Here is a 19,862-nt window from a genome sequence, read left to right as displayed (position 1 = left end):
TTTACAAGATAGTGGAACTCTCAAGCGGGTTGCTTGGGGACTGGACGTAGGCACAAGGGTGTGGCCGAACCAGTATAAATCCGAGTTTGCATTTTCTCTTCCCTTCCTTTATTTATTATTGTTTTATATTCATATTCAAATTGTTCTATTTGAATCAATATTTAAGAAATTCATTATTAAGGGAATTTATAACTTGAATAGAAAGTTAAATAGAATTTTTAATTGGGGAAATAAGTTGTAATATCTTAATTCAACCCCCCCTTCTTAAGATATCTGAGGCCACTTGTCCAACACTATCCAAATGGAATCTAGCTTCCATAGGTTATCTAAAAAAAAGAAAAAACAAATAAAATTTATTTTTTTGCTATCCAAATTTGTCTTTCTTGTTTGAGGGTTTCTATAGAAGGGGATATTTTGGGGAGGTGCATTTCCACCTCTCAAACTCAAATATGAGCTTAGATCCACTCTCACACCCACACTTGGTGTACCAACAACCATTTCTTCAATGGATCCATATAAATTTGTAATTCAAGCATTGGAAGCCCTTACCTTGGCAGAGTCTATTTCTATGACCCTCCTGGAACTCCTCCCCACTATGGTCCTCACTACCCAACATTTAGCATGCCTTCATCTTAAACTACCGCGTCACCATTGTGGGCTTAGGCACCTTCAACTCCATCTTTGCCAATGTCAACCTTGAGTTCCAAGGCCCCTCCTCCACTACGTCATTCACGTTGAACAATTCCTTATCACCAACCTCTCCTTCAATGTTGAGCCTTGGCTCCTTGCCCCTGTTGTCTGATGAGCTTTGGTGTAGTGAGTAGACATATTAGATCTAGTCTTCTAATGGTGGTTAGCAATAGAATTTTTAGTGAGCAAAACAACAATTGCCTCTATGGAATGCAGTGTCATGTGGAGATCGAAGTTGCGTTCATCAAAAGTCTTGAAGAAGAATTCTGATTTTTGGGAATGATTGTTTTAGATGGATTTGGTTTTGAAATTGGTTCGTCTATGATGAATATTTCAATGGTGATTGATTTTCTGTTTTTCTTTGAGATTAAACATGGATTTCTATTTTTCTGTGTGACAATTCAATGTGATAGACAAAAAGTGCTATGCATCTTGCAAATCATCATGTTTACCATGAGATGACGAAGCATATTGATGTTAGGCTTCACTTCATAAAAGACGTGGTTGAATTTGAAGAAGTTAAGATTGTGAAGATTGCATCTGAAGACAATCTTGCTTATTTGTTCACAAAATCTCTACCAAGGTCGAAGTTCAAGCATTGCTTGGACTTGATTAATTTATCTTGAATCATAGTTTTAGAAGTGGGAGAGAAGCACTATGGTGGAAGGAATCGTCAGTTTTAGATTTGGAGTCAAGGTGGAGAATTGTTGCATGTGACTCAAAATATGTTGTTCAATCTAATGGATGTTCGGTCAAATGAGGACGTCTGTTGAGATCAAATTAAGGATATTCTGATGCTTAATCATATGGAACAGTTTGTTTCATCAATCTAATACACACTAGACTATTGAGTGTTTTCTGTTAGGCTTATGTTGTTGAGTCTTAGTGACTTAGGGCCTATAAATAGATGTCTTGGGATCTTTGTGTAAGTGTAACTAACTATCATCAGAAGTGTGAGAGGTATTAAGATTGTTGTGAGAAACATAAAAGAGGAAACACTAGGTACGTAGGGAAGAGACAGAAACAGAGTGTGAGGCTTAGGTTCATGCAGAGTGTTCTTCTTGAATTCAAGGGGGCAGAACTAAGAAGGTTCTTTGTTGTATCTCATTGATTCTATTTCATAGTGGACCTTCTCCTTTCGATGGATGTAGGCCATATTGGATGAACCACATTATTGCATTATGTTCTCGTTATACGTTCTTGCTTTTGAATTTTGCTTTTTCTTCCTTGTTGCATGTTTTGGGTTTATTGGTTTTGGTTTAGTTTTGTGCTTTCTTGGTAGTTTCTAATTCTTTCTTCTGATTGGTATTAAAACCAACAAATATCATGATACCTTAAAAGATTCTAGTAAAATAAACAAAATATATTTAAAAACTTTAAAATAAATCATCCTTGAATATCTTGACCCAATTGAATGTGATAGAAGGTATATAACTTAACACTTGACCTAGATGCCAAACAAATTACACTTTCTCGCTTGAATACTTCTAGGTTAGGTCTCCTAAACCCTATGTACGATCTAGCAACAAGAACAAATTTGATATATAACCGATCAAGATCCTAAGCTTCTTTTGGATAAAGGTTAATCACCTTGATGTGAAAGTCACTAACATGCACATACAACATCAATATACAAATACTAGTAAAGGGGCAATAACAAGCCAATCTGAAAATCAAACTGAACATTGACCATCAGTGGTGGATCCATAAATTTTCTTTGGTGAGGGCCAAAAAATAATTTATAATATTTTTACAAACAAAAAATATTATAAATTTTTACAAAAGACAATTTCATGACAAACAAAAAACTTAAATACCTAAACTTCTTCAAAATTAAATTTTTTCTTTATTCATATTAATATTAGGTATTAGAGAAATTTGGAATGGTTAAAATTAAAAAGATAAAGTGAATAAATTCATAAGTAAGTTATTTTTATGTGAATAAAATTAGCACTAATTTATTTTTCTGTCGATAAAATTAGTACTAAATTATTTTTTTCTTTTACTTAATATGCCAAGTAATTAATGTTTACATTTATTTTTTAAAATAATTATTTTATGGGGGTAACACTTATTTTTTTATGGGGACAAAAAATTAATTAATTTCCATATTAAGTAAATAAAAGGTTGCTTTTTCTTTACATGTTGGCTCCTAGAATGCCTTTTTTGTCAAAGTTATGACACTGATAACAACTATAGCAATTGCTCATGAAAAAGGTTGGAGGAAGTTTTGGGTTGAAACAAATTCCTCTTTGCTTGAATTGTATTCATCTTACTTTGCTTGGTCACATATTCCATGACAAAGGTTGGAGGAAGTTTAGACTAGTCGCTCACGACACATCTAATCTCTCTTTTGTTGGTGGGATTTCATTCCCCACTTTATTGCTGATTACAGGTTTAGGTTGCTTAATTGTTGTTTGTTTGTTTGTCTCTTTCTTGGATTTGGGTCCCCCCAGGTGTCTGTAATCTTCTTTATTAATGGATATTAGAGGGTGATTGTCTTTGGCCTTTAGGATGGGTCAGAAGTAGTATTGCCCCTCTCTTTTGCTTAAAAAATTATAAAAAAAAAATATTTTGTGCTATCCCCTTTGTAGGTTTGTTGGTATTTGTCATCCCCTAGACAACATGCGGAATTACTATAAAGAACATGCACAACTTTAAAGATATTGTCATATGTAAATCTATTAATTAATTCATTCTCACTTATTTTATTTTGTATTAATTTTAAATTAAATTTGTGCATGATATTTAAGACTTGAATATTTGTTGGATTGTACAAATATGTCACTTTTTCATTTTTAGTGATAGCTTCTACTAGGCATGACTTTCATAGGTCCTGCACAATGGGGAAGTGATTTAAGCCGTATGATAAAAATGAAGGGCTAGATACGTCAAGGTGCACCAAAGGTAGAAAGTAGAAGATAATTTTAAAAATAAAAATCCAAAAGTAAACTTCAAAAGACAGCCACTACTCTTTGATCGTGTTGTCTTCTCCTACCACCATCGAAGATGCCACCGCCATCTCACTTCTCTCTCGCACGCGGACTTGTCGTCACACTAGTAATGGCTTCTGTGGCACCATTGAATCCCACTGAACTACCCTCCTTGCTTTCTCTGACCCTTTCCTTCTCTTTTCCTTCTTCCTCCTCTTCCCCCGCATGATACGTCTCCAATTTGTTGTTGTTCAAATCACACAAGCAAATGCAAGAATAGAAAAAAAAACATTTTTCGTTGTTTGGATTTTCATTTCAGAAATTCTAAATTTTCTGGTCGACTTTAGTGTTGGAAATTCTAAAGTTTTTTTTTTTTGCAATAAACTAGTTTGTAGGAATTAGGTTGTTTTTTCTATTTCTTCAAAAAAAAATCACTAGATATGCAAATAAATGGGAATGATCTGTTACTGCTAAATTAACTTCAATCATGATAGCAAAAAATATAAAACATTAATTACGACAAGTAAATATCATATCCTTAAATTATATTTAATGTTATCATTGATTTATACTTAAAATACCCCAAGTAAATATTGCATCTTTCTTTTGTTTCTTTTGCTGAGAGTGTGACACCCTCTACCCCTCACATATATACTAATAAGGAAAAAAAATTCAAATATTAGTTAAAAGTATTTTTAAAACATTTTTTTTACAAGTCATTCAAAGGGGAAAAAGACTCACATTCATTTTCTTCTACATCATATTCAAACTTGTCCAAATAAATAATAAAGTATTCTCGACTCAAACAAGGTCGTCTGAGCTTCATACAATAAATATAGAACCTATATCCTAATGTCACATCCTATCAGAGCATTGTATTCCCGTGTCCTCTAGCATGAGGTTCTTCATAGTCATCCACCTATTCATCTGCTCCCCCGAACACAAGTTCAAGATCATCACAGGATCCAAACACAACAACACACAGGGAGTGAGTTATCAAATTCCTAGCTAATAGAGAAACAAGACAATTAAATATACATATTATATAAATGAGATACCACTTGCTTAAACATAGCTCACGTAACTTCACCACTTCGTCATTCAAAATTCACTTTTCAATCATCAATCATCAATCACATTACACAAGAATCCCACACTTCGATCAAGATATAATAACACATCAATTAGCAAGCATATGCAACAGTTATGCTAAGACTCAATCCTATATGCAATGTGGTACCATGTCAGTGAAAAACCACCTTGGGGCACTTAGGAGTACATAACAAGACACACCACACCATGGGTTTGTCAGGTCACTCTCACTAAGAAAGATCATAGGGAGACCAGTCAGGGTCACGATGTTTTGCGAGAATGCTCCAATCATATGGGATCAGCATAGTCTTAAAGGAGCACTCAAACCCGGTGACCCCCAAGGCCTACACTCCGAAGAGTCCGTCAGGGCCTCTCCCTTCTGATTCAGGTCCAACCCCTAAAATCATTTTAGCACACAGACACTGCTCGTGAATTATACAATACCCATGACCTCACACTCGTGTGTTAAACACGTACAACATATTGCGCTACAATTTAACACTGGTTCATAAATAGGAAACCTACATTTTCTCTTTAACACTGCGCATTTACACTTTTCTCAAGATAACATTGGTCGGGTTATTGTACAATTCACAGCTTACAACACAAATAATGTCACATCAAGAGTTAATCACACACTTATTCACAACCAAAACTCATTCACAATTTCACATCTCATAATGTCACAATCCACCATCACATGTTTTCACGTATCTCACAATTCAACACATGTTCTACTTTACACTTTTACTCAATCTCAATAACAATATTATAATCTCAAGGCAACATATTATTCCATAATTCATCACATATTTCATTTATAAACACTACTCATGAATTATACAATACCACGACTTCACACTCATGTTTCAAACATGTTTAACACAATTGCACTACAATTTAACACTGGTTCCTAACTAGGAACCTACACTTTCTCTTTAACACTGCGCATAAACACTGGTCGGGTTATTGTATAATTCATAGCTCACAATATAATTAATGTAACATCAAGTGTTAAACTCATCCGCTTATTCACAATCGAATATCATGTCCACACTTTAACATCTCATAACATCACATCAATCATCTCATAACATTCCTAATGATATTCATAAGGTACAACACACACATGTTCATCAAATTTAACCATAATATTCTCAAACTTCCACACTTAATTATTTTTGGAATCATACTATAACACTCTACAATATTATTTACATAAATTATTAATATAAATAACTACCTCTATATATATAAGCTAACATACATCATATTGAATCACAAATATCAAAGTAAGATTTCAATGCACAAATTATAAATAATTATATGAACACTTTGGTCAATTTCAATTATGATATTAATTTTTTAAATTATATATAAAAACCTAAAAAAAGCAAGAAAAAGAGAAAATACAAAATCAATATCTCTCTCTAAATTTTTCCTTACTTTATTTCATCAATTCATATTAATTAGAAAATGCTCGATTTATAGGGTTCACAATCAACACAATAGCATATCAATTTCACAACAATTGGTCTGTCAAACATATATAATTCACTGTAATAATTATAAGGAATTGCAAAAACACCCCCCCAAAACTCATTCCAATTGATATCTCTAAGGATCCCTACACATGTTCTCACTAATCCCCAATTGTAAATAACTCATCCCTTACCTCTAAGCGGACTCACGTGTCTACCCACCGTCATCTCTAACGGTTCCTTAAGATTCCTCCGACTGCTCCGATAGAGTTCCCAAACGTTAGAAAAATGGAGAAAGGATTAAAGCCTCCATTTGGACTATCTTCATGCGATTCTTTTTCCTCCCTCCACGAAAACTATCTTGCAAATCCCAACGGTCAAAGCGTGCGCAACTGAATTTCGAACAACATATCCAAAGTTTACGACAATCCAACGGTTAACGAAACCGGGATCATAGTTTTACCAAGACAGCTCTGGGTTTCTGCGGGAAAGAAAAATGCTACAATGCGAGGGGTATTTCTCTTAGCTCAAACGTGATATTGAAATTATCAACGGTGAGGATGCTCAGAAATGGGTTGCGAACATGCTGTTTAAATTTCACGACGATCCAACGGTAAATGAGTACGAGATCATCATTTTTCTGAGACATGTTTGATAGCCTGCGGGAAAAAGAGAGGGTTTTGGGAGAGAAAGAGAGAAAAAACGAAATTGGTAGACAGAGGAGGCTGAGAAGTCGGTCTTAAAACTGACCTAGCATGTCGCTATTTATAACTAGGGGTATTCACGACCTATTATTTATTTTATTTATTTATTTTTATTATTTTATAAAAAAAGAAACTCTATTTTATTCTCCATCAAATGAATAATAAAATACCCTTCTTATTTTCTCTCAAACCATTATTTTATAATAACTATTTTTCTTTATTTATTTAATTATAAAACATCATTATTCTCTAAAATTTTATATACAAAAAAAAATGGGATGTTACATAGAGCACCCTTAGTTTTCCTTTTTTATTTATTATGAGAGGTCAAGCTTAAAAGAGGTACTTTCATATATGTCTTTTTGCAACCTCTCTTCCTCTTTCACACAATGAGATATAAACTCATTAATGAACCATTTGTCCTTCCAAGTGTTATAGCTCACTTTGAATTGCCCAAAGTGTGCAGGAAGTGAGATCAAAACTAAATGCATGAGCAGGTCTTTACCAGGCTCTAGCTTAATTGCTTTTAGTTTTGATGTCAAGTAAGACATTTTCATTATCTACTCCCTTATATAACTTCCCCCCCCCCCCCCCCCCTTCTTTTTTTAACAAATAAAAAAAACAAAAACTGTATGTGCAAAAAACTTCCTTATATATATTATGAACAATAGCCATGAAGAGAAGTCGTTCATAAATCCAAATAACGATGCCAAAAAAACAAAATACACTCAAATTTAAATCAAATATCCAATTTACCAACAATTAATATGTGTTGTTCCTAAAAAAATTGGGTTCATATAAACAAAGCAATCCAGGTATAATTAGACTCAAATAACTTTAAATCCCAATAATCTAACTGTAATGACGGATCTGATACCACTTGTAGGAATTTTAGGGGATCCTTATAAAATACCAATATAACAACTAGGAACATATTATGTTAGATTATCAAGAAGATTTTTAGGAATACCTGGATCCATAATGATTGATCAAACAAACATAGCGAAATCTAAATCCGTAGGTGATTTTTGATCTATGTACTCTTCTTAAGATCTATTACGGAACGGATAACCGGCTAACAGCGTAACCGGTGGCTTCATGGTTCTTCCTCAATCGAGCCTCTTTATTCCTTAATAGCACTTTCGTAACTCTTCGGATGGAGAGAAGAGAAACTATATGTGACGGTTCGATATATTGGGGACAATAGCCTTCTTATAGTGTGTTAACCTAATAGGGTTCCCATTATCTCCTAATGGGCCAACAGTGACATCTTCTCATTTCAGTCCATATCATCTGATTTAGTTGTCTAACAGGCTCACTTAATTTGATCACATAAAATAAAACTCACTAATGATAAATACCTAATATAATTGTTTTACGGTAAACTGATTGGCACGATATATTGTCAAAGTAATCCCTATTGTGAAAATTGATTTGATTAAAATTACATAGATTTTTGTATAAGATTATTTATGCGAATTGTGTTCGACCCAAAGGAAGACACAACTTGACCAAATAATATTTTGTACGTGTGATGATAAATGTGTGACAGTTATAAGGGGTTTTCATGTGAATAATAGTCGGTCCAAAGAAATGTTATTATTTGACAGAATTTATTATCAATATTTGATCATTGCATTGAAAGTACCAATTACAAATTAATTTCTCTAAGAATTAATATTGTGTTAGGTATCTTGTGATGGGTCTGTTACGCAACATATTTGCATGTTCTGTTATGTATATTTTTATATAACTAAATTATATGTGAAAGTTGTGTAATTTTAAGACCTTCGATTTATTATATTAAATTGTCTTATATTTTTTTGTTAAATTGATTGAAACAAGATGTTTCTAAAGTAACCTCTGTTGCGTAAGTTGATTTGATTGAATTTACATGGATGTTACATGGAATTATTCATGCGAATTGTGCTCGGCCCAAAGGAAGACACAATTTGGCAGAATAATTACAAGCTTGCGATGGTAAACATGTGATGATTGTAAATAGTGTGATTTTTCATGTGAATAATGAAATGTCTAAAGACAATCATTATTTGACTGGAATAATCATCATATAAGTTTTCCATGTCAGCAATGAAGTGTCTAAAGACAACCTTTGTTTGACTGGACTTATTGCTCATGTTTAATCAATGTGTTGAGAGTACCACTTGTAGTTAGTATTTTTCAATCCAAAGATTGAGAATTAATGGTTCGGTAGGCATCTTGTTTAGGTCTTGAAATGTACCATAAAGATTATTTGTGCATTGTATGTTTATTGTTCTCTTCTTTAATTGTTGTTGTTGTTACTACTATTGTTTAAATTACTCATATTATTTAAATCCCAAAGTTGCATGTATAAAATTTAGAGTTTGAGGGGAGTCAATTGAGAGTTGAAGATATTGCACAATTTATTTTTTTTCTAGAGGAGAAACAAGAGAACAAGACAAGGAATTTCCTTTTTGCTTTTGTAGGATGAAGCATATAAAAAAAAGTCTCATTTACACTATTTAGTGTGCGAAAATGGTAAACTTCTCATTTTTTGTTTGTTTTAAAGTTAATTTAGTTTTGTACCGAAGGACCTTAGTGGGTATATTTTGGTTCTACTACTCACAAAAGGATGTCTACTCGATGCTACCTATGGAGTCATCTACCAAGTGATAATGGAAGATTCTTCTATGTGGGCGATGACATAAAGTTATAGTGGAAGCTATGAGAACTTTTATGTTGCTTTAAAAGACTCGGTTTCATTTGAATTTGGTTGAGACATATATTGAGCTATTTATTAAACAAAATTTTATTTCTAATTTGGACAAATTCAGTTATTTTTGTTCAATTAGAAATAATAAAGTTAGTCTCTCTTGTGATTCAAATGTTGCAAGTTATGAGTTCTTTTATGGTTATTTGAGTGTTCCTATTGCAAAAATTTTGGGTGGTACAAAACATAAAATTAAATGAGAATTTCGTTACTTTATAACATAAGCGCTTAAGTCATATCTCTTAATAGAGAATTTGGATGCTTGTGTTATAAGAAATTTTGGATCGTTTATATTGGTTGGACCTTATACTCTACATTGAGTATATAAAGGGAAAATAAACAAACTAAATGAAATTTAGGTGCTGAAAGAAATAAGGATGTCTTAGAACTAATACATACATATATTAGTGTTCTATTCCTTATGGATTCATGGATGTGAATGTATATGTATGAAGGTTTGGATGATGCCAAAGACAAAAGCCACACAAGTTTACTTCAAGTTGAAATCAAGATCAAGAGAAAAGATACGCCTTAGTCTATTTTGTTAAAAGAATCTCTTAATGATTGAAAAAGGTTTGGCCACAAAACATAATTTTAAATTAATTATGAAAAAGTTTTTTTTAATATTTTAGCTTCTCTGAAAAAGGAATTTTTCCTCTGGTAGTTGATTACCAGGAGTTGTAATCGATTACCAGAAGCCAAATTATTTTAAACAACTTTTCAAGAAGTTTGAAATTTGAATTTTAAAAGCTGTAATCGATTACCATTTGTATGTAATCAATTACCATTAATGGAACACCTGAAATTCAAATGAAAAGTCATGACCCCTCATTTTGTAACTGTGTAATCGATTATCAAAGATCTGTAATCGATTACTAGTGAGGAAATTTTTAAAATTGCTCTGAAAAGTCACATCCCTTCATGAGTTTTTGAAAAGCCACCAAGGGCCTATTTATATGTGACTTGTCTAGGAAAATCTTCAGAGTTTTTCAGAACCTCATTGTCTTATTCTCTCAAAAATAAACCTTTGTCCAAACACTTGCAAATCAATTAAGGATTCTTCTAAGATCTTCAATTTGTATCATTCTTTTCTAAAAGAGAGAAAAACTTTTGTACTTCAAAAAGAAAATTGTTGTTGTGATCAAGAGGTTGTGTGTCTCTTGATTTGTTAGATTTTCTGAACACAAGGGAAAGGGATCCCAAGGTGGTTCAGAAGTTGTAAAAGAATTTTACAAGGATAGTGGAAATCTCAAGTAGGTTGCTTGAGGACTAGACGTAGGCACAGGAAATGACTGAACCAGGATAAACCGAGTTTGCAATTCTCTCTTCCCTTATATGATTTATATTATTGCAATTAATTTTATCTTGCGCATTTAAAGAACATCAATTAAATTGTTTGTTGCTCCTTCTTCTGCATGTTAAATATGTCATATAGTATTAAAAAGGGAATTAAAGTTTGTTAGTGAGAAAATTTTGAAACTTAATTCACCCCCCTCTTAAGTTATTGAGGCCAGTTGTCCAACAAGTGGCATCTGAGCTTGATTATTGTTTAAAATTTAGAAACTTCAAGAATAGTTATGGTCTCATCAAACTTTCTATTTCCTGAAGGAAACTATATTAATAGGCCTCCTATATTTAATGGTGTGGGTTACCATTACTGGGAAACCCGTATGCAAATCTTCATAGAGGCTATAGATTTAAACATCTGGGAAGACATTGAAATCGGTCCTTACATCCTTACTATGGTAGTAGGAAATGCAACTATAGAAAAACACAGGGAACAATGGGATGAAGAAGAAAGAAGAAGGGTACAATATAACTTAAAGGCCAAAAACATAAGTCATAAATATGATTATATAGGATTCTTTGAAGAAAAGTTGGTACATTGATAACGGATGCTCTAAACACATGACGGGAGATGCATCAAAGTTTACTCATATTTCTCCCAAGAATAGTGGACATGTGACTTATGGCGACAACAATAAAGGTAGAATTCTTGGAGTCGGAAATATAGGTACGAATCCATCTACCTCCATTGAAAATGTTCTACTTGTTGATGGTCTTAAGCATAGTCTACTAAGTGTTAGTCAATTATGTGATAAAGGCTTTCTAGTATCATTTGACTCTCATAATTGTGATATTGAAAATAAACATGATAAAAATATAAAACATATAGGCTATAGAACAAATAATGTATACATGATAAATTTAGATAAAACATCAAATCATGCTCAATGTTTTCTTAGTAAAGATAATGATTCTTGGTTATGGCATAGAATAATTGCTCATATAAACATGGAACATTTAAATAATACAATTTCTAAGGATTTAGTAATTGGTTTACCAAAACTTAAATTTCAAAAAGATAGATTATGTGATGCATGTCAAAAAGGAAAAAAAAGTAAGGGTTTCCTTCAAATCAAAGAATATTGTTTCTACAACTCAACCCTTACAACTATTGCATATGGATCTTTTTGGTCCCTCTAAACTATGAGTTTTTAAGGAAATTACTATGCTCTTGTTATAGTTGATGATTATTTAAGATTCACATGGACATCTTTTCTCACTCATAAAAGAGATGTTTTTCATGCTTTTAAGAAACTTGCTAAAATTATTCTAAATAAGAAAAATCTCAATATTACATCTATTAGGAGTGATCATGGAGGAGAATTTGAAAATAAGGATTTTGAATCATTTTGTGATGAAAATGGCATTGAACACAATTTTTCTACACCTAGAACCCCTCAACAAAATGGAGTAGTTGAGAAGAAAAATAGATCTTTAGAAGAAATAGTCAGAACTTTGCTTAGTGATACAAACCTTCCTAAATATTTCTGGGCTGAAGCTGTAAATACTGCTTGCTATATAATGAATAAAACTTTAATTAGACCAATCTTGAAAAAACTCCATACGAATTGTATAATGGAAGAAAACCAAACATTTCTCATCTTCATGTGTTTGGATGTAAGTGTTTTGTGCTAAACAATGGGAAAGACAACTTAGGAAAGTCCGATGCAAAATCTGATGAAGGTATATTTCTTGGTTATTCCTTGAATAGTAAAGCATTTAGAATTTATAACAAAAGAACTATGATTATTGAAGAATCTATCCATGTTGCCTTTAATGAAACAAACCCTATAAGGCCAAGAAAGGAAACTCTTGATGATATTACAGATTCTTTAGAAGACATGCATATTCATGAGGAAAAGCACAAAGGCAAAGGAAATGGAAATGATGAAGACTTTCAAATTGATGAAACTAAAATAAGTATAGATCTTCCAAGTGAGTGGAGAACTTCAAGATATCATCCTCTTGATAATATCATCGGTGACATATCAAAAGGGGTAACAACTAGACACTCTCTCAAAGATGCATGCAATAATATGACTTTTGTTTTTTTAATTGAACCTAGAAATTTAAAAGAAGCCATAATTGATGAACACTAGATTATTGTTATGCAAGAAGAGTTAAATCAATTTGAATGAAATAAAGTTTGGGAATTAGTTGACAAACCTGATAATCATCCAGTTATAGGAACTAAATGAGTATTCAGAAACAAATTGGATGAACATGCAATAGTAATTAGAAATAAGGCTAGGCTAGTGGCCAAAGGATATAATCAAGAAGAAGGAATAGATTATGAGGAAACCTATGCTCCAGTAGCCAGATTAGAAGCCATTAGAATGTTATTGGCTTTGGCATCCATAATGAATTTTAAACTCTATCAAATGGATGTTAAAAGTGCTTTTTAAAATGGTTTCATCCAAGAAGAAGTATATATGGATCAACCTCCTGGTTTTGAAAACTCACAAAAGCTCAATCATGTCTTTAAATTGAAAAAAGCTTTATATGGTTTAAAACAAGCCCCTAGGACTTGGTATGAATGTCTGAGCAAATTTCTTTTAGAAAAGGGCTTTTCAAGAGGAAAGGTTGATACCACCCTTTTTATCAAAAGAAAATTGAATGATATTCTCTTAGTGCAAATATATGTTGATGATATAATCTTTGGATCAACTAATGATTCTCTTTGCAAAGAATTCTCTCAAGATATGCAAAATGAATTTGAAATGCCAATGATGGGTGAGTTAAATTTTTTCCTTGGACTGCAAATAAAGCAAACAAAGAATGAAATATTTATTAGCCAGTCAAAATATTGCAAAGAACTAATTAACAGGTTTGGGATTGAAAATGCTAAACACATGGCTACTCCTATGAGTACTGCTTGCTATCGAAATAAAGATGAAACCAGTCAGTCAATAGACATAAAGAAATATAGAGGTATGATCAGATCTCTTCTCTATTTATCTGCAAGTAGACCTGATATAATGTTTAGTGTTTGTATGTGTGCAAGATATCAAGTAAATCCCAAAGAATCTCACCTTAGTGCCGTTAAAAGAATAATGAGATACTTATTAGGCACGATAAATCTAGGATTATGGTATCCTAAGAATTCCTCTTATAACTTAATAGGATACTCTGATTCTGATTTTGCCGGATGCAAAACTGATAAAAAGAGCACTAGTGGAACATGTCATTTTATTGGTTCCGCTCTAGTATCATGCCATAGTAAAAAACAGAATAGTGCTGCCTTATCCATTGCTGAGGCGGAATATATTTCTGCTGGAAGTTGTTGTGCACAAATACTTTGGATGAAACAACAACTTTTTGACTATGGATTAATACTTGATCATATTCACATTCGGTGTGATAACATGAGTGCAATCAATATATCTAAAAATCCTATTCTGCACTTTAGAACAAAGCATATTGAAATAAGGCATCATTTCTTGAGAGATCATGTTCAAAAAGGGGATTGTTTGTTAGAACTTATTGACACAAAGAATCAGTTAGCTGATATCTTTACAAAACCTCTCCCCAAAGAAAATTTCTTTGCTATTAGAAGAGAATTAGGACTCATAGACATAAAAAACTTAGATTCATAGTCATTTTGATTGTTTATAATAAATTGTCTTTGATGGTTGTTAATCATGCTTGTTTATGATGATTGTTTCCTTTGATTAAGAAAAATGATTGTGTTTGATAGTTATCTTTCATGATTGATTAATTTTTTATGAGTGAAGTGCTTGTGTTTACTAATTATTGTTCATGATTATTTATGATGATTGTCTATTTTGATAATTTATGATAATTGTTCACGATGATTGTCTATTTTGATTATTTATACTAAATGTGTAGTTTTGTGGGTGACAAATAATTGATTTTCATGATTATTTCACTTGAAATACCATATTTTAGAGTTTGGTAATCGATTACCATAAAACAAGGCCCCTGTAATCGATTACAACCTATTGTAATCGATTACCATAAGGCTTTGGCAGTTACAAGATAAGCGTGTAATCAATTACCATGAGCTATAATTGATTACAGCTTGTCCCTGCCTATAAATTATGCTCTTTCTCTCTCCTTGCACAAAACTTTTTCTTCCTCTTTCTCCTTAACGGCACCCTCCATACCCAAATCTTCAAATCTTCATATCTTTCTCATTTCTTATCCAAATTACTTCAAACAAAGTGAAAATTTCATCTTTTTCAATTCTCTAAAAACCCCATAGAACAAAATCCGCAGAAACACTACCAAATGGCAGAACCCTCTAAGAAGAGAAAAGACTCAACCTCCACAACCAGCGCTGCAGGACAACGCCACCACGACACTTCTGGTGACCCACCAGCACCACCTAATCCTTCCCTTTCCTCCCCACGGTCTTTAACTCTATTTTCTTCCCACGAACAACGTCAAAGGTACTATTCCTTATTTTCAAATTGCATAATTCTTGATCCTAAATATCTCGACAAGAATTCTTTGAAGGGGAAACCTTTGATTGTTATCAAGTTTTTCAAAATTCGGAGTTAATTGATTTTATGTCTCTCAAACTGCCATTCTATCCTGAATTAGTTCGCATCTTTTATAATAATCTACAAATTAGGGATGGTGTTATTTTCTCTGAGGTGCATAAAATTCCAATTGTGGTTGATCAATCTCTGTTTTATTCATTGACAAAACTGAGTAGTTAAGGTGTACCTTTTGAGGGCACTTTGGTTGATGATTGGAAGCATATCTATTCAACTCATGATGCACATATAATGGTCTGTAATGAACATGCTGATATGACCGACAGATTGCTTGTTGGATCATTCACTTTTGAATGTCATATCATGCATTATATTCTGTGTCGTATTTTGCTTCCACATTCCACAAATCTTGCTCAGGCCTCTAAGGAAGATTTAATTCTACTATGGGCTCTTCAAACCGGTCGTCAAATTGACTGGGCCCATCTTGCCCGGTATCGTATGTATAAGACATTATAGGCCAATGCACCTCTTCCATATCCTCAACTTGTCACTCTTTTTCTCCATCATTTTAATGTCCCTTTAGATGATGAACCATTTGTTAAAGTCAATCGTTCTTTTGAGCATGGATACCGAAAGGGTGAGGATGGCCAATGGGTGCGGAAACAAGACCTTCCACCTCCGATTCCTGATGACCGCACACCCTCCCCACCGCCACAAAGGGATTCCTCGTCTTCACCGCTGCATGATGTTCTCACTGAACTTAGGGATCTTCGGGCATTTGTTGGTGATCGTTTCAATCCCATGGATTCACGAATTACGCGTCTTGAGAATGACATGAGCTTTATTCGTAGATGCTTTGATCCTCCAGCGGATCCATAAATGATTTTTTTAGTCCTAATTTATTTAGTATTTAATAATTTTCTTGATATTCCAAAATTTCTACATTGTGTTTGTTTTGGATATTTTGTGTTTGTTTTGGATATTTGGACTTAGTTATTTGTGTTTATTTTGGATATTTGGACTTGGTTATTTGGTGATTGCTTTGGATATTCCTCTTTGATATTTCAAGTCTTGCTATGTTTTGCACTTGGTTGACTCATTTGTGCATGCTTTATTCTAGTATTATCAACTTTTTGATGTTGCCAAAGGGAGAGAGAGACTTATGTAAGGTAAAGGGTATATCTTTTCTGAAAAATATTAAGCCATGATTTGCAAACTTAAGGGGGAGTGCTCGTCTCGCAAACAAAATATTTTTTGTCCATGCTTTCAGATAGTTGTCAGCATCAAAAAAGGAGAGAATGCAAATGTATATGTATGAAGGTTTTGATGATGCCAAAGAAAAAAGCCACACAAGTTTACTTCAAGTTCAAATCAAGATCAAGTAAACAAAAGATCAAGAGAAAAGATACGCCTTAGTCTATTTTTGTTAAAAGAATCTCTTAATAATTGAAAAGGTTTGGCCACAAAACATAATTTTAAATTAATTATGAATTTTGTTTTAATATTTTAACATTTCTGAAAAAGGAATTTTTCCTCTGGTAGTTGATTACCAGGAGTTGTAATCGATTACCAGAAGCCAAATTATTTTAAACATCTTTTCAGGAAGTTTGAAATTTGAATTTTAAAAGATGTAATTGATTACCATTTGTATGTAATCAATTACCATTAACGGAACACCTGGAATTCAAATGAAAAGTCATGACCCCTCATTTTGTAACTGTGTAATCGATTACCAAATATCTGTAATCGATTACCAGTGAGAAAATTTTAAAAATTGCTCTGAAAAGTCACATCCCTTCATGAGTTTTTGAAAAGCCACCAAAGGCCTATAAATATGTGACTTGTCTAGGAAAATCTTCAGAGTTTTTCAGAACCTCATTGTATTATTCTCTCAAAAACAAACCTTTGGTCAAACACTTGCAAATTAATTAAGGATTCTTCTAAGATCTTCATTTTGTATCATTCTTCTCTAAAAAAGAGAAAAACTTTTGTACTTCAAAAAGAAAATTGTTGTTGTGATCAAGAGGCTGTGTGTCTCTTGATTTGTGAGTTTTTCTGAACACAAGGGAAAGGGATCCCAGAGTGTTTTAGAAGTTGTAAAAGAATTTTAAGGATAGTGGAAATCTCAAGTGGGTTGTTTGAGGACTGGACGTAGGCACAGGAAGTGGCTGAACCAGTATAAATCGAGTTTGCAATTCTCTCTTCCCTTTTCTGATTTATATTATTGCAATTAATTTTGTCTTGTGTATTTAAAGAACATCGATTAAATTATTTGTTGCTCCTTCTTCTGCATATTAAAATTTTCATATAGTATTTAAAAAGAGAATTAAAGTTTGTTAGTGGGAAAATTTTGAAACTTAATTCACCCGCCTTTTAAGTTATTGAGGCCACTTGTCCAACAATGGAATGAACCAATGTATTTTATTATGTTTATAGATGATTCCTCTTTATTTAAAGCTCTCGCATGTATAAGTTTTACAATCTCACTTTAGGATCATGTTTGAGACGAGAATGCAAGACTCCTTAAGGAAATTGAGTTTAGAGGGGAAGGAAACTTAATGAGTGTTGTCTTTAAACAATAGTCTGTTATCGACAATAGATAAGTCTTTGTACTTACCATTGTTCAAAAAATGGATATGGTAATTAAATAATGATGTTACTCCTAACATTATTAAAAGACAAGACAACACTAAGATTCCCTCTCAAGCACCACCTAAAGTTCAAACTCAATAACATCAAGAAGTGTCATTAAGAAGATCCACTAGAGAAAGGAAAAATATAATTTGATATGATTTTTTCATATTTATTTAAGAACATGAATATGACATTAGGTTAACTGAGAAGGTCTAGTTGACCTTAGTCAAGTCATGTTGTGCTCTAAATCTCAAGTGGATTGATGTCATAAATGATGTAATAAAATCGATGATTGAACATGACATTTGGGATATCGTCAAATTGTCTGAAAGTGTTAAACCCATAAGTTGTAGATAAATATTTATAGTCGAAAGGAATTCAATGGGTAATATTGACATATATAAAGTTTGTCTTGTCACCAAAAGTTTTACAAGAAGGAAGACATTGATCACAAAAAGATTTTCTCTCTGATTTCTTAGAAATACTTTCTTAGGACTATAATGACACTGTAGATCATTTTGATATTTTTTTTGTATAGATGGATGTAAAGATTACATTTCTAAATGAAAACATTGATGAAACAATTTATACAATGCAACCAAAAAACCTTGTTTAAGATGATCTAAAGTCTATGGTATGCAAACTAAAGAAATTCATTTATGCTTTTAAACAAGTCTTTCGTCTATGGTATTACAAAATTCATCAAGGTTATCTCTTATGGTGTTGAGGTAAATTTCGTTGATGATTGTGTGTGCTAAAAGTTTAGTGAGAGTAAATTTATTATTTTGGTATTATATGTTGATGACATCCTACTATCATCATACGACTTATTGTTGCAAAACAATTATATTACAATTTATCATGTATAGTTAAGTTTTTTTTTATTGTCTTGAAATAAATTTTTGTGGGAGCCCTAAGGTGATATATAAGTAATCTTGGTATGCAACACTAGAAAGTAGTAAAGCACATTATGCATTAATTGAAGAGAACAAGAAACTACATGTTTTCATATCGAAAGTCTAGAAGTTTAGAGATCATTGGGTATTCTGACTTCGATTTTTTCGGAATGTCTTAATAGCAATCATTCTACATAAGTATCCATATTTAACCGTATTGGTGGAGTTAATATTTTTCTATGATACATCATACTAGAATTTATGATTGCTAAATTATTGTAACTAGCTTGCCTGTTGTCGCCAACATTAAGTAGTCATTAGGTGTTTATTGGGACAATATCTTAGCGGTATTATTGTGACACCCTCTACCCCTCACATATATATTAATAAAGGAATAAAAATTTAAATATTAATTAAAAGTATTTTTAAAACATTTTTAAATACAAGCTTTTCAAATGGGTAAAAGGCTCACATTCACTTTCTTCTACATCATATTCAAACTTGTCCAAATAAATAATAAAGTCATCTTGACACAAAGAAGGTCATCTAAGTTTCATACAATTAATATAGAACCTATATCCTAATGCCACATCCTATCAGAGTGTGGTGTCCCCGTGTCCTCTAGCATGAGGTTCTTCATAGTCATCCACCTATTCATCTGCTCCCCCGAACACAAAGTTCAAGATCATCACAGGATTCAAACACAAACAACAAACCGAGAGTGAGTTATCACATTTCTAACTACTAGAGAGAAACAACACAACATATAGTAGCCAAATACAATTTACTTAGCATATCTCACATTATTTCATCACTTTGTCATTCATCAATCACACTTTTCATCCATCAATCACACCTTTCAATCATCAA

This window comes from Glycine soja, chromosome 4, assembly GCF_004193775.1.
Source record: "Glycine soja cultivar W05 chromosome 4, ASM419377v2, whole genome shotgun sequence".
Classification (NCBI taxonomy): domain Eukaryota; kingdom Viridiplantae; phylum Streptophyta; class Magnoliopsida; order Fabales; family Fabaceae; genus Glycine; species Glycine soja.
The sequence above is the reverse complement of the archived record's forward strand: the minus strand, read 5'-3'. Positions refer to the sequence as shown.